Consider the following 15612-nt stretch of genomic DNA (forward strand, 5'->3'; position numbering starts at 1 on the left):
ACAAAATGAATGGGGGGGGAGGGTCACAGAACTGAAAGGAATTAAAAACTTCAAAATTGGATTACCTCAAAGACTCTGTGTTGTTGTTAGGTGCCATCAAGTCGATTCTGACTCACAGTGACCCTATAGGACATAGAACTGCCCCAGAGGATTTTCTTGGCTATAATCTTTATGGGAACAGATCACCAGGTCTTTCTCCCACAGAGCCACTGGGTGAGTTCAAACTGTCGATCTGTTGGTTAGCAGCCTAGTGCTTAACCGTTGCACTACCAGGGCTCCTTTGAAGACCCTATAAACGCTGTGAATAATAAGGAATAATATTTCCCTTATCATTCAGGATATTTTTCTTATTAAGGCAATTTGTTTCCTCACAGTTAAAAGAGGCGATAGGTCTATAGAGACTGCCCAAGAAAACAGCGGGAGAGAAGGGAGGTGGTTCAACTAGCCAGGCTCCCCCTGAGAGGTCACCAACTCAGGTTCTTATCCAGAGTTTCAGCCTGCCACTAAATTAGACTAGAGAAAAGCCTGGGCAAAAGGAACTGACTGGAGCCCCACCTCCTCTCCCTCTGGCCAGGTTGCTAACAAGCAGTGAAAGAAGCAAACAGCTCTGGAAACCAGAGATAGCCTGCCAACTGCCTGTGACAGTGATCCATCCTTAGTCAGCCAGCCCATTAATACCAGGCACCTCTCCCTGGAGCCCGAGGCATCCAGCAGACAATACCATCGTGAGCCTACCTGAGAGCAAGTGACAAGAGAGAAAGCACGCCACAACATCCACGTAGTCCTGACGTAAGAGGCGGCAGAACTCAAGTGTGTGTGTGTGACAGCGTGAAAGCCATCTGCTCATTCGGGAAAAATACCCGGGTAAACAGTCCAGAACGTGAATGAGCAAACAAGCAACTGAGAACAGAGGAGAACGGGCTAGAAGAAAACTGCAAAGGGTGTAACAATACTAGACTGGCAACAGGTAGGGCTCAGTTGAATCCCACAAATTCTAAAACAGTGGACCATGTCTGTTTTTAGCTATGATGTGCCCAAGGATCCCTGGTGGTGCAATGGTTAAGCACTAGGTTGCTAACCGAAAGGTCGGCCGTTTAAACCCACCCAGCTGTTGCACGGGAAAAAGACCTAGAGATCTGCTCCCCTAAAAATTACAGCCCAAGACAACCCTATGGGGCAGCTCTACTCTGTCACGTGGAGTCACTGAGTCGACATCAACTTGATGGCACCTAACGACATTATACAGTCACCATTTGTCAGCACAAAGGAGGTGCTCAGTAAACATTTGCTGGTTGAACCTAGGCCTGTTAACTCTATGCAGAGCACTTCCTGTTGTTGTTTGGAGCTGTGCAGTCGATTTCGATCCATAGCAATTCCATGTGACAGAGTAGAACTCCCCCTTGGGTTTCTTAGGCTGTAATCTTTATGGAAGCAGATCACCAGATCTTTTCTGCCATGGAGTGGCTAGGTGGTTTCGAACCGCCAGCCTTTTGGCTAGCAGCTGAGCACTTAACCATTGCGCTACGAAGGCTCCTTATGCAGAGTACTAAGGAAGGCTCGATGGTCATGCAAAGATGGAGTCAATGTGGTTCTTGCCTCTTAGACCTAAATCAACCTAGATTGCTGGGGAAGGGAAATAAATGAGCTGGGTCCTGGTGGGCGTGTGGCCTGAGGGGAGGGGAGACACACTGAGAACGGGAAGACAGGACTCAGAAGACAGTAAGGGTTGAGGCACAAGACTAGGCTGTAAAGATGCTAAGCTGGTGGACATATGAATTACTGGCAATCAATCTGTCTCTCGTATTTCCAGTTTAGGGATCTTCTCCCATGTTTTTTAAAGCTTATAGATTAGCGAGGCACACAACCATAAGTCTTAATAAAAAGCAAGCAATGGCAACCATTTAACAGAAATACAAAGCACTCTGGGAATACAGAAGGGGAGATTAATTCCCATGGGGAGTATCTGGGAACACTGGTTGGTAGAGGTAAGACAGGAAGTAGGACTTGAAATAGGAGTTGAAGGCTTATGTTAATGGATGGGATCCCTGGGTAGTGCAAATTGTTAAGCACTTGGCTGCTAACCAAAAGGTTGGAGGTTTGATCCCTGAGGGACCAAATTACTGGGCTGAGGGCTGTGGGGACTGTGGTCTCCAGGGACATCTAGCTCAACTGGCACAACATAGCTCATAAAAAAATGTTCTAAATCCTACTTTGGAGAGTAGTGTCTGGGGTCTTAAAAGCTTCTGAGTGGCCATCTAAGATACTCCACTGGTCTCACCGCTTTGGGAGCAAGAGAGAATGAAGAAAACCAAAAATACAAGGGAGAGATTAGTCCAAAGGACCACGTCTACCACAGCCTCCACCAGACTGAGTCCAGCACAACTAGATGGTGCCCAGCTACCACCACCGACTACTCTGGCAGGGATCACAATAAAGGGTCCCAGACGGAGCTGGAAAAACATGTAGGACAAAACTCTAACTCACAAAAAAACACCAGACTTACTGGTCTGACAGAGACTGGAGAAACCCCGAGAGTACGGCCCCCAGACACCCTTTTAACTCAGCACCGAAGTCACTCCTGAGGTTCACCCTTCAACCAAAGATTAGACAGACTCGTAAAACAAAATGAGACTAAAGGGGAATACCAGCCCAGGGGCAAGGATGAGAAGGCAGGAGGGGACAGGTAATGGGGAACCCAAGGTCAAGAAAGGGAGAGTACTGACATGTCACGGGGTGGCAACCAATGTCACAATATGTGCCTTGTTTAAAAAGAAAATTTGCTCTGTAAACCTTCACCTAAAGCGCGCGCGCACACACACACAAATGATGGAGGTTTGTGTCCACCCCGAGGCACCTCAGAAGAAAGGCCTGGTGATCTAAAAAACTACTTCTGAAAAATCAGCCACTGAAAACCTTATGGAGCAGAGTTCCACTCTGACACACATGGGGTCGCCATGAGTGGGAGTCAACTCCACTGCAACTGGTTTTTTTGTTGTTGTTGTTGTTACGTTAATAAAGACAGGAAAGACATCCAGGCCAAGCAAAAAGTGCATTGAGCAAAGCCACCAAGAGGGGGACAGCACCTGGGATGGGGCAGACGCCCCCTAGCTTACACGGCTCCTGAACAGAGTTGGTCTCTTACTATCTGGAGCCACAGGGAACTGGGAAGGCCTACAGGATTCCCACAGGCCTCAGGACTCAAGACACAGAAAGACACCCCGATTTCTGTCAAAATGAGTCCCCAGACAAAGGCCCGGAGTTAAGAGATGGGAACAGAGATGAAAGTTAGTGAAAGCTAAAATGTGTGGAGAGACAGAAAAATAATAAAAGTTGTTTTTGAACAAAGCTCAATGATCCTTAATTTTTACAGCCATGGTAACAAAACAAACTCACAAAGCAGTGAGGGTAAGACAAAGATGGACCAGCTCTCCCTTGGTCTCAGGGTTGGTCCATTCCACAAAGAAGGGAAAGGGTTGTCCTTCTGCCATATAAACTTCTGCCCCGTCATTTCAAAGCGAGTGGCTGAATGAACGAACCCCCCTGTGGAGGCATTTCCACTGAGCTTCTGTTCCTTCTGGTGGTCCCAAAACTACACCTCAACTGAAATTCACTACCACTTGGAAAGTAGTAGTGTCATCAGCAAAGTGTCCAGGAGACAGAACACCAAAGGATACCGCCCCAGAGGAAAAATCTCCAGCCTGAAGCCCCCTTTTACCTTTCTGGAAGGTCTTCTGTGTTGGATTTCTTCGTCTGAAATCTGCATCCTTTGGTGGTAAATTCCAGTTACTGTTTTTCTGGTGCCCACATAACCACCCTAGCACCCTTCCTTGGACAACCCCCAGTCCCTACATGAGTGTGTGTGTGAGAGTGTGTGAGTGAGAGAGAGAGAGAGAGAGAGAGACAGTGTGTGTGTGTGTGTGTGTGTGGTGCCTGATGTGTAGAAGGCACTGCTCTGGGCCTGCTGGGATTCCTTACAGGCTAGCTAACAGGAAACCAACCACAGCGCTGTGCTGTGATGTGACCATTTTTCTCCTCCTGCTGCCGAGCAGCTGTCCCTGGGGCAGATTTGGAAGCTGGGCGAAACGTGGTGCTCACGGAAAAATCTGGTGGCATGGGGCTTTGGTGTTCTGCAACTTTTCCTGTGAGCTGCATTGTTGGGGTGGTTTGACATGCAAACCATCCTGCCTCCCCCACTGGCTTGCAGACTCCCAGGCCTCCACCCTGGTGTGTTATAAAGACCTTTGTATTATCACAGTGACTCATCCCGTGAGGGGCAGAGAACTGCTTAGGGTACATGTCACACCAGCCTGCCAGGTACTTCTGCCTCTGCTGCCAGGTCAGGGGAAGACAGACCAGCCCTTGTCCTCCAGGTTGGAGGAGAACACACCAAGCTGACTGCCCTGAAAAACATTTCCATGAGGTGCCCCTGATTTGAATAGAGTACCCCGGCTTATCCACCTAAAATGCTGCGGAAAAGGAAATGGATCAGCGGGGCCTTGGTGGGTGTGTGGCCTGAGAAGGGGCAGGGAGACTGGTTGAGAGCAGAGGAAGAGAGGACTGTGGTTTTAGTGAGAAGTGAGAGCTGATGTACAGCACCGGGGTTCTAAAGATATTAAGCAGCTGGACTTATGAATTATTGGAAATATCTGCTCTCTTTCATATTTCCAGTTCAGGAATCTTCTCTCATTTTTCTTCCAGGAGACTCTTAAGTATATTTGCTGTATGTTGTTGCTAGCTGCCATCGAGTTGGCCCCCTGCTCATGGCGACCCCATGCGTAACAGAACGAAACGGTTCCCAGTCCTGCAACACCCGCATGACCGGCTGCAGATCAGATCATTGTGCTCCACGTGGTGTTCACTGGCTGATTTTTGGAAGTAGATTGCCAGGCCTTTCTTCCTACTCCACGTTTAGACTCTTCACTGAAACCTGTTCAGCATCATAGCAACATGCAGGCTTCCACTGAGAGACAGGTGGTGGCTGCGCATGAGGTGCACCGGCTGGGAATCGAACCTGGGTCTCCCACATGGAAGGTGAGGATTCTACCACTGAACTACCACCGCCTCATAGAAACACTTAAAACTCCTCGGCCCAGCGGGTGTTTGATGTCAGGGGAAAAGGCACAACGAGAAGTGGGCAGGGAAGGGAATATTTGGCAGGATGAGCTGAACCCATGTTTTCACAAAATATTTGCAAAGTTGATGGAACATATCAGCTACACCTAATACTGCGGGATTAAATTCAGAAAGCCACGTGACGACCTTTTGGTTCTACCTGACAGGGCTCATATTCAAAATGCGAAAGATCCCTAAGAAAGAAAACCTTTCTTTTCAAATGAAAGAAAAATCACCAAAAAAGTCCTAAAACAAAGTTAGTATTCTTGACTATCAGCAACAAATGGCTTCCACAAAGTTACCACCTTCTGTAAGTAAAGGTTTATATGGTGAAATTGAAGGAGGCCTGGTAGCGCAGTGGTTAGGCACTCAGCTGCTAACTGAAAGGTGGGCAGTTGGAACCCACCAGCTGCTCTGCAGGCAAAGATATAACAGTCTGCTTCCATAAAGGTTAACCTATTGCCATGGGTCAATTCTGACTCATAGCGACCCTATAAAGCAGAGCAGAACTGCCCCATAGGGTTTTCAAAGCACGGTTGGTAGATTCGAACTGCTGATCTTTTCTGGTTAGCAGCCGAATGCTTAACCACTGTGCCACACCTTGGAAACCCTATGGGGCAGTTCTACTCTGTCTTATAAGAATCCACTCAACGGTAATGGCTTTGGGTTTTTTTTTTTTTTTTTGGCCATGGTGAAATTGTAACCAAATCCACAACTTTTGATCCAGCTGGGAGGAATGTGCCAGATCACACAAATCTGGCTTCCCACAAACAAGACAGGAAGAGCAGAATGATTTAACTTTTGGGGTAAGGACAAATGCCATGAATCCAACAGTCTGCTGTCACACCCACATTTCTGCTTTTTAACCTCTGACAAGGTTCCTGGGTGACACAAGCAGTTGGCACTCAACTATTAATCTATAAGTTGGCAGGTCAAACCCACACAGTGGCACCATGGAAGAAAGAGCTAGCAATCTCCCTCCACTAAGATTACAGCCAAGAAAACCCTATGGGGCAGTTCTGCTCTGTAACACCTGGGGTTGCCATGAGTTGGAACTGATTCAATGGTAATTTTTTGTTGTTGTCGTTTACCTGGTTAGACTGGCCTTCTGAGTATTATCAGATATTATTTAATCCGAGTTGTGGCCATGGCTTTTTTCAAGTACTGCTAGGGTAAGAAATCTGGTCACTATATTAAAAAAAAAAAAAACTCTCAAAATAGCAGCATTCTTATTTTTAAGTGAGGTGCATATTTCCAAACTGTTCTTGTCATCAGGCTTCATAATGAACTGCAGCTCCTAAGTTTAGCCTCTGGAACATGTACAGACTTTCCCTAAAGCATATGGAAACGAGTATGTCAGCTGTGGCTCACTCCAAAAACACCCAACAGAGGAGCCCAGACAGGAAGAAGAAAACGACCCATTTATCGCAATTTCAATTTCTACAACTGTTTGAATGGGTCTTACAAAATCTGATTTCCGGGTAGAATCTTCTTGGGGGTTTTTATTAGATAGGTCCACTTAAGTACAGTTTTTTAATATTTTGCCAGAAAGGAGCAAGAATTTCTGGCTTTCGTGAATTTGAGAACCATGCCAGCGTTTTTCGTGCCAGCTTAAATCAAAACCACCAAACCCAAACCCAGTGCCATGGAGTCAACTCTGACTCATAGCGACCCTACAGGACAGAGGAGAACTGCCCCATAGAGTTTCCAAGGAGCGCCTGGCGGATTCAAACTGCCGACCCTTTATTAGCAGCCGTAGCACTTAACCACTTCGCCACCAGGGTTTCCGGTTAAATCAAGCAGTCTCTATAAAAAGACCAGAGGAAGAAATCATGAGCTTGAGTCACTCGTTTTCCTGAAAACCCATAAAAACCATTCTCAGAAACGGCACAAAGGAGATGCCCTGAAATGATCCAGGGCACAGGGGGAAGGCAGACCCTGGAAAAAGTGGCAAGTCAGCTCTACTTTTGGCCGGTTCAGCTTGCCCACCCAAGCTCTTCAAGGAGGAGGGAACGTGGAAGATCAGAAGAAATAAACGTCAGTACTCACGATGGGAGGTTTGCTGGCAAGCAGAGCACACAATACTTAAATCCTAAGCAGGAAGGGCTGCTGTAATCCTTTTACTGACTTCCAGTCTCTTAGAATAACAGTCCTTCAGTTCTGAACGTAGCGAATCTCCCTGCTGGGTGTTTGTGTTGTGTTTTCTCCTCCTTGTTGGCACCCACAGAGCATCTATGTAAAATTCACCAACTGAAGTATGTCTTCACTCAGCCAGCACCTGGGAACAGCAGGGGCCGGATTCTGTCCTTCCTATACCCAAATAAGCTGATGCTGTCTTGGAGATAAGTCGTCCTTCCTCGGCCTAGCTGGAGACTAATCATCTGTCTGAAATCTGACGCTTAACCCATTATGACTCAAGGTTTACAGGGAGAAAGCACATGGGGCGAAGCTGGCTGCTTGCTCAAACCGAAACCTTAAGGGTTTGACAAAAAGGAGAGCTATATTTTTTTTATGGCTAGGGAGGGACCCTTCAAAACCTCTCAAGGGGCTCAACAGATTCTGGGGTTCTGATTACACCGACAGGTAAGGCTCTGAAACTCCTGGTCTCCTGTTTATTCGTAGGTGGTACAGGCAATTTAACAGTTATGAAATTCAAATGTTACTACTACTTTAAATCATTTTGTTTATAAACTTCAGTGTGAAATTAAAAAAAAAGACTTCCATAAATTAACGGCTAACATTTTCATTTAAAGTTGAAAGGCATATCTAGTTAAATCTAAATATTAAAAAAAATCTTATAATAACACGAAACTTCATGACACACTAAATAAACACAGGTGTTAGAATATGTTTATTCATTTGGCTCTATGAAGTAATTCACACTAAGAAGAGATTATCAGCATAACCCCTATCAGGGAGAAAATTTTATTTTTAACCACTGTCCTTTTGGGTTTGATATCGTTTCCTGAAATATATACTTTTCTCTTTATCTGTTTAATTGGAACTCCACAGGTGCCACGCTTCGCTCTTTAATGTCAACACATGTCTTAAACAAAGAAAAAAAGACTCTGGCTTAGCCTTTAACTAACTGTATGAGCCGGGCAAGTTGTCCTTTGCCATCTGAAAGATCGGGAGGGAGTTGAGCTGCTGAAATAAAAAAAGCACCCTTTAGCTCTTACACCAGGTCCCTGGGTGTTGCAATCAGTTTGCACTTGTCTACTTACCTAAAGGTTGGAGGTTTGATCCCATCCAGTGGTGCCTCAAAAGAAAGGCCCGTAGATCTACTTCCAAAAGGTCACAACCTTGAAGACCCTAAGGAGTTCAGCTCTATTCTGCACATACCGGATTGCCATGAGTCAGGACCAAATAGACGGCAACAGGTTTGGGATTTTTTTTTTTTTTTGGTTTTAGCTCTTATACCTATGTTTTCATGTTAGGCAGCTATGTCTGACCCCCTTGGCTCCCGTGATATTCTTGAGCACACCACTCGTGGGCAAAGCAAAGCACAAATGAGAATACACATTTAATCCTTCTGCAGATCGAATCAGGAGACCCCGGGAAGTCACAGGGGGCACCCACTAATCAGAGCAGCCCCGATTCTAATCGGCCCCCCCTCTGGCACTGGAGAAATGCTAAGGCCAATGACAGGTCTCAGTCTCATTACCACCAACACACTACCTGGGCCGCACTCCCAGAAAACATCAGGTTGGATCCAGCCAGACCAGTTGGTGCAAACTGGTTTTGCAATTGACAAATGCATGCAATACCTGCTGTCAGGCCACCATAGAGGGCTCAGGGTTCTGTTTGAGAAATGCTCCTGCCCAGAAACAATATTTACCCAATACGGAGGGGGCTGCTGGAACCACGGTGTCTGTCTGCGCTGCCTGGAGCCTCCGGCTGTCTGGTTGACCAGGCCTTATCAGCAGCCTTTGTACCTCATTCAAGAGTCAGCATGGAGACAAAACCTGCACCAAAGAGCTGACCAGGGTAACAGGATTCAAGCCTCACAGCAGCGACTGAAAGCTGTGAAAACAGCCGTGCCCTTTAACCCAGCTGTCCCATTCCTGTGGAGCTACCCTCAGGAAAGAATCAAAAGGGAGAGGAAAATGGTCTGGCGAGAGAATACTCCCTGCATCCCTACCTAACCCTAAAAAAAAAAACTAAACCTGTTGCGATCGAGTCGATTCCGACTCATAGCGACCCTATAGTTCAGAGTAGAACTGCCCCATGGAATTTCCAAGGAGTGCCTGGCGGATTTGAACTGCCGACCCTTTGGTTAGCAGCCGTAGCACTTACCTACTACGCCACCAGGGTCTCCAATCTACCTAAAATGCAGAACACCTGGAAGCAGTCCGTATTTCCAAACAAAAAAGAGGAATTCAACTGTCAGAAACACGCCAAAGAGTCTTACTAAAAATAAGAAAATAACAGCTGCCCTTGCGGCAACTACGGCTCCAGGCACCCCCATGCGTGTCACAGTAGAGCTGTGCTCCACAGGGCTTTCCATGGCTGAGTTCTCAGAAGCAGAGCACCAGGCCTTTCTTCCGAGGTGCCTCTGGAGAGACCTAAACGTCCAACCTTTCATTCATCAACCCAGTGCGTTCACAGTGTATGCCACCCTAGGGACTCCAAGGAGTATTAGATACCTTCATTTGAAATACTATTTTTAAATCTATGTTTTCCATGAAAGACCTGAAAAATGCTAAGGACGTTAAAGCTAAAAGCTGAGTACCAAAATGCAGAAAAACCTGTTGAAACTATGCTTTAAGTTAGTTTGCCTGACGACAAGGATGAGAAAGAAATATTAAAAACAGCAGCTGTGGAATTTTTTTTATTGTGCTTTAAGTCACAGTTAATAGTTCAAGTTAGTTTCTCATATAAAAATTTATATACACATTATTGTGTGACCCTAGTTGCTCTCCCTATAATGTGACTGCACACTCCTCTTTTCCACCCCGGGTTTCCCGCGCCTGTTCAACCAGCTCCTGTCCCTTCCTGCCTTCTCATCTCACCCCTGGACAGGAGCTGCTCATCTGTTACTATGGAATCCCGGGTAGGACTCCCCTCCTCCATTTTTCTACCAATTTTTATGAATGCTATTATATTAATTTAAGGAGTCCCGGTAACACAGTAGTTAAGTGCTTGGCTGCTAACGGAAAGGTCGACGGTTCGAACCCACCAGGAACTCTTCGGGAGAAAGATGTGGCAGTGTGCTTTCATAAAGATTTACGGCCTTGGAAACCCTGTGGGGTAGTTCTACTCTGTCCTATAGGGTCACTATGAGTCGAAATAAACTCGACAGCAGTGGGTTTATTACATTAATTTAAAGTAACAACTGAAGTTTTAATGTGGCTCAATGAGCACCTTAAATAAGTAAATATGTATCTGAAAAAACACATATATTTAGGGTGTGAAACAGGAATAACGAGAGAGGAAAATCTATACTAAATTAGCAAAGAAAATGATTAGCAAAAATAAAAATGGTGATTAAAAACTAAAACCAAGCTCCATGGAGTCGATTCTGACTCACAGTGACCCTATAGGACAGGGCAGAACTGCCCCACAGGGTTTCCAAGGAGCAACTGGTGGATTCAAACTGCTGACCTTCTGGTTCGCAGCCAAGCTCTTAACCACTGCACCACCAGGGCTCCAAAGATGGCGGCGGCAGGCATACACACAGTCACTCTGCAGCGCTCATCTGTTTACTGCATCGAACTGTTAGACGCAGGACAGAAAGGCAAGCCTTGCCTCAGAATGAGAACATCCAGCAAGGTTGGCACGGTGACCCCCGAGCAGGTGGCACTGGATCAGGAGCTCATGACAAGGATGGGAATGCAGAACAAGGGGCACCGTGATACTCTGGCTCCCAACATCAGACCAACACTTTACATTTTAAAAAGTGTTTTTTACAGCTACTGTTTCATTTTTGTCATTACAGAAACCCTGTGAAGAAGGTGGGACAGGCATTATTATCTTCATCTGAGAAATAAGCCACTTATTACTTGGCTCTCAAAGGATGCTAAGTTCTAATTAAGGTTTTACAACATTAATTAGTGTTTAGAGCAGTATCAGTGCATCCAGCTCACAGAATGATTCAGAAACCTGGGAAAAGCCAGGCTGGCCCCAACCCTACACCCCACAGAAATGCAATGATTCTCCTAACCGGCGGTCCCCATCTACCTCCAAGCCAGCAGCAAAGGGGAGAAAAGAGTCAGGAAGGGCTTATGGTGCTGAACCTCGTTACATTAACAAATGACACTAGCAGGCTCTTAGCAATAGAGTAACAAAATGTTTCAAACAATGAACACAAAGCTGTACCAGTCAACTGAAGGATGGTAGACCTGGCGAAAAGACATGCCATTACAAAGGATGACTGACCCTGACGGGGTAGGTGGTGAGAAGGAGGATATAGTCTGGGAGGGCTACAAAGGTACGGTTGACAGGTTTAGCCAGTAAAAACAGAGTAGAGGTTGCTGTTAGTTGCCATCGAGTCAGTTCCGAGTTATGGCGACCCCATGCACAATGGAACGAAAATGCCACTCGGTCCTTCACCATCCCCATGATTCAGTGTAGATCAGGCCGTCGTGATCGATAGAGTTTTCACTGGTTAATTTTTGGAAGTAGATGGCCAGGCCTTTCTTCCTACTCCGCCTTAGTCTAGAAGCTTCACTGAAACCTGTTTAGCATCACAGCAACATGCAAGCCTCCAGTGACAGATGAGTGGTGGCTGTGCCTGAGGTACACTGGCTGGGAATTGAACCCAGGTGTCCTGAATGGAAGGCAAGAACTCTACCACTGAACCACTGACGCCTCACATACATGGACCATATTTTTATGTAATACACAAACCTTCTACATTTGTTTATTAATCACTCTCTTCCCCTTTGAGGTATTTTCATAAGTGCCGCTATGCTAATTTCTTCACGTGTTGATGTAAAAAAAATTAGCATAGCACACTTATGAGAATACCTCAAGGAGGGAGAGTGGTTGACAAACGTAGAAGGTTTATGTGCTATTTGCATAAAATATGGTATACACACATATATACATGTAGATATATGTATACATTTTAAAAAGTGTTTTTACAGCTACCGTTTAATTTTTTTCATCACAGCAACCCTGTGAAATAGGCAGAACAGGCACATGTATACACACGCATACATGTATATATGGGTATAAAATAAAAATAAAAATTTTTATTTTATTTTTTTTTAGTCACTTGTATACAAATAGTCACTGTGAATGACTGGTTCTCTAATGAGACTAGCTTACAGGCTTATAGAAGTCAGGGTGACTAGAATGAGCAAAAGCCTTCCCCTGTCTGGTCCAGACACCTGTCTGCAATGACAATTCATACCCTGATACCTGGAAGTCCCAAGTCAGAGAGCTTCCCTTTGCTTTCACACTCAATTGAGCCCAGCCCTGTTAGGCCAGATGCCAGATGGGGAGGGAAAGTTATAGCTGAATCCTCAGAACCCAGGAACAAAAAGAAAAGGGCCACAACAGAAGTCAAGCAGCAAAAGGAATTAGAGGTGTTGGGGTAGGTGTCTAAACTCTGGAAGGTGGAATTTTGCCAGAGGTGCCAGAGAGTTGAGGTTCTGTGGCACCAACCTTCCCCTCAAAAAATGCTTGTCTTTTGTGTGTGAGGGGATGTGTCTCCCCTCAAACAACCCGTCCTCTGTGTGCGAGAGGACGCATCTCCCCCAAACAACCCTTGCCCTCCGTGTGTGAGAGAACACCTCACCCCTCAAATGACCCTCGCCCTCCGTGTGTGAGAGGACACCTCTCCCCTCAAACAGCCTTCGCCCTCCGTGTGTGAGACGACGTGTTTCCCTCAAACAACTCTTGCCCTCCATGTGTAAGAGGATGCATCTCCCCTCAAACAACCCTCACCCTCCGTGTATGAGAGGACACCTCTCCCCTCAAACAGCCTTCGCCCTCCCTGTGTGAGAGAACATGTTTCCCTCAAACAACCCTCGCCCTCCATGTATGAGGACACATCTCCCCTCAAACAACCCTCGCCCTCCGTGTATGAGAGGACACGTCTCCCCTCAAACAACCCTCACCCTCCGTGTAGTGTATGAGAGGACTCGTCTCCCCTCAATGTTCACCCTCCTTGTATGAGAGGACGCATCTCTCTCAAACAATGTTTGCCCTCCATGTGTGAATGGAAGTGAGAGAGGAGAGAGAAGGAAAATCAAGAAACCCTCACACTCAAGAAATCTCACAATGCTTCAATCTCCTCCCTTATCAAATATTTTACTAGAGAAATAAGTAATAGTAAGGACTTACTTCACTTCAGGTAAGTTACTAAACGCTGTGTCATCATGTAGGGATGATGAACGTATAATCTCGTAGGACTGCTGTGAGGATTACGTATAACATTGCAGACAAAGCAGCTGAGGTACCCTGGTGCCCAAGAGGAGTCTCTGGGGGCGTAACAGTTAACACACTCAGCTGCTAACTGAATAGGTGGAGGTTTGAGTCCACTCAGAGGTGCCTCAGAAGAAAGGAAGCAGGCCTGGCGATCTACTTCTGAAAAACCAGCCATTCAGAATCCTGTGGAACACAGTTCTTTGACACACACGGGTCACCATGAGTCGGAGCTCACTCGATGGCAACTGGTTTGGTTTTGGTTCGATGCATAGTAAGCGGTCGATGAATGCTAGCTATCACTATTATTCATATTTTTATTATTGATTGCTGTCCTTGAGTGGAATCTGTAGAAGTCCCAAGAAGCTGGGCAGTAGCAAGGACAGACAGGAAAAGAGCCATCATCCCAGAATAAACAACTACGTTTATTTGGGTTTGGGCTAGCTACAGCATCCCTGCCAGAGCTGACACCTGCAGCTGGGATTGCTGGAGGAAGGTCACACAGGTGAGCTGGGAAAGCCCACCTCAGAGGCCTTCTTCTATTTTTCCTGCTGTTGTCTTTAAAAGTGCTTTACTGATTACATAGCTTGGAGCCCTGGCAGCACAGTGGCTAAGAGGTACAGCTGCAAACCAAAAGGTCAGCAGTTCGAACCCATCAGTCACTCCATGGGAGAAAGATGTAGCAGTTTGCTTCAGTAAAGATGATAGCCTTGGAAACCCTATAGAGCAGTTCTACTCTATCCTATAGGGTCGCTGTGAGTTGGAATCAACTTGACGGCAACAGGTTTAGTTTGTTTTTAGTAGTATGTTTCCGGGGCTCTCATTGGGCCTATCTCAGCAAGGTGATATTCTTTCTGACATTTGATACTTGGAGAAATGGACCTGCCCATTATTCCATGGTCTTAGTTACCTAGTGCTGCTATAACAAAAGTACCACAGTGAGTGGCTTTAAAGAACACGTTTTGGTAGGCTAGAAGTCCAAATCAGGGCGTGGGCTCTAGGGGAGGGTCCCTCCTTGTCAGTAGGCCTGGGCATTCCTTGGTGTTCTGTGGCTTGTGGATGGTTCCTCACGTGGTCTCTTCCCCCTGTGTGTGTCTCTGTGTCTATTCTGCTCTTCTTACAAGACTCTACTCAGGAGAGATTAGGTTTAGGACCCACCCTACTCCAGTATGACCTCATTAACATAATATAATAAAGACCCTATTTCTAAACCAGGCCATATCCACAGATTCAGGCGTTAGGATTTCAACATAACTTTTTTGGGGGAGCCACAATTCAATTCAAACACCCATGGTCAGTGCTGGAGCAGGGGCTCTCATTCAGGTCTCCTGACCTCCATTCCATATGCCCTCCACAGTCATCCTATGGGGCTTAGCATCAGCAGAGCCAGGGCCCTGGACTCTGATGCTCAGTGAGAATTCCCACAAGACAATCCCTGCTCTCACCCACTCTGCCAGTGCCTCAAAAGAATAATGAAAACTTGACATGCCAGTTTAGACAGGCTGTCATCCTGTATCATCTCTTAGGGAGATTTTCTCTACATCTGTGCTACAAATTTCTCTCAAATCTTACCTAAGCAGGATTCAAGTTGATATTCAAAGTATATCAGTCTTTCTGATTGATGTGGCTCGCTGCATATTCCTCTCTGGGTGCCATTTCACAGAGTATGTCCTTTTCCTCCCCCCTTTCTCTCTGTATGTTCTTGTTGTTGTCGGGTGCCAAAGAGTCAGTTCCAACTCATAGCAACCCCATGTACAACAGAATGAAACACTGCCCAGTTCTGCACCATCTTCACAATTGTTGTTATGCTTGAGCCCATTGTTGTAGCCACTGTGTCAGTCCATCTCGTTGAGGGTCTTCCTCTTTTTGCTGATCCTCTACTTTACCATGCATGATATCCTTCTCCAGGGACTGACTGGTCCCGCCTGATACCACGTCCAACGTATGTGAGATGAAGTCTCGCCATCCTTGCTTCTAAGGAGCGTTCTGGTTGTACTTCTTCCGAAACAGATTTGTTTGTCCTTCTGGCAGTCCATGGAATATTCCACATTCTTCTCCAACACCACAATTCAAAGGCGTCAATTCTTCTTCAGTCTTCCATTCTTCTTCAGTCTTCCTTATTCACTG

The 15612-nt window shown here is 46.1% G+C and overlaps 1 protein-coding gene across 3 annotated transcripts in view; it reads right to left on the minus strand.

Annotated features, from left to right (window-relative positions):
* The window catches only part of KANK1 (KN motif and ankyrin repeat domains 1), a 249227-nt gene that overhangs the window by 57660 nt on the left and 175955 nt on the right, over window positions 1-15612 (minus strand). The window lies entirely within an intron of this gene.

Source organism: Elephas maximus, chromosome 9 (assembly GCF_024166365.1).
Source record: "Elephas maximus indicus isolate mEleMax1 chromosome 9, mEleMax1 primary haplotype, whole genome shotgun sequence".
Taxonomy (NCBI): Eukaryota; Metazoa; Chordata; class Mammalia; order Proboscidea; family Elephantidae; genus Elephas; species Elephas maximus.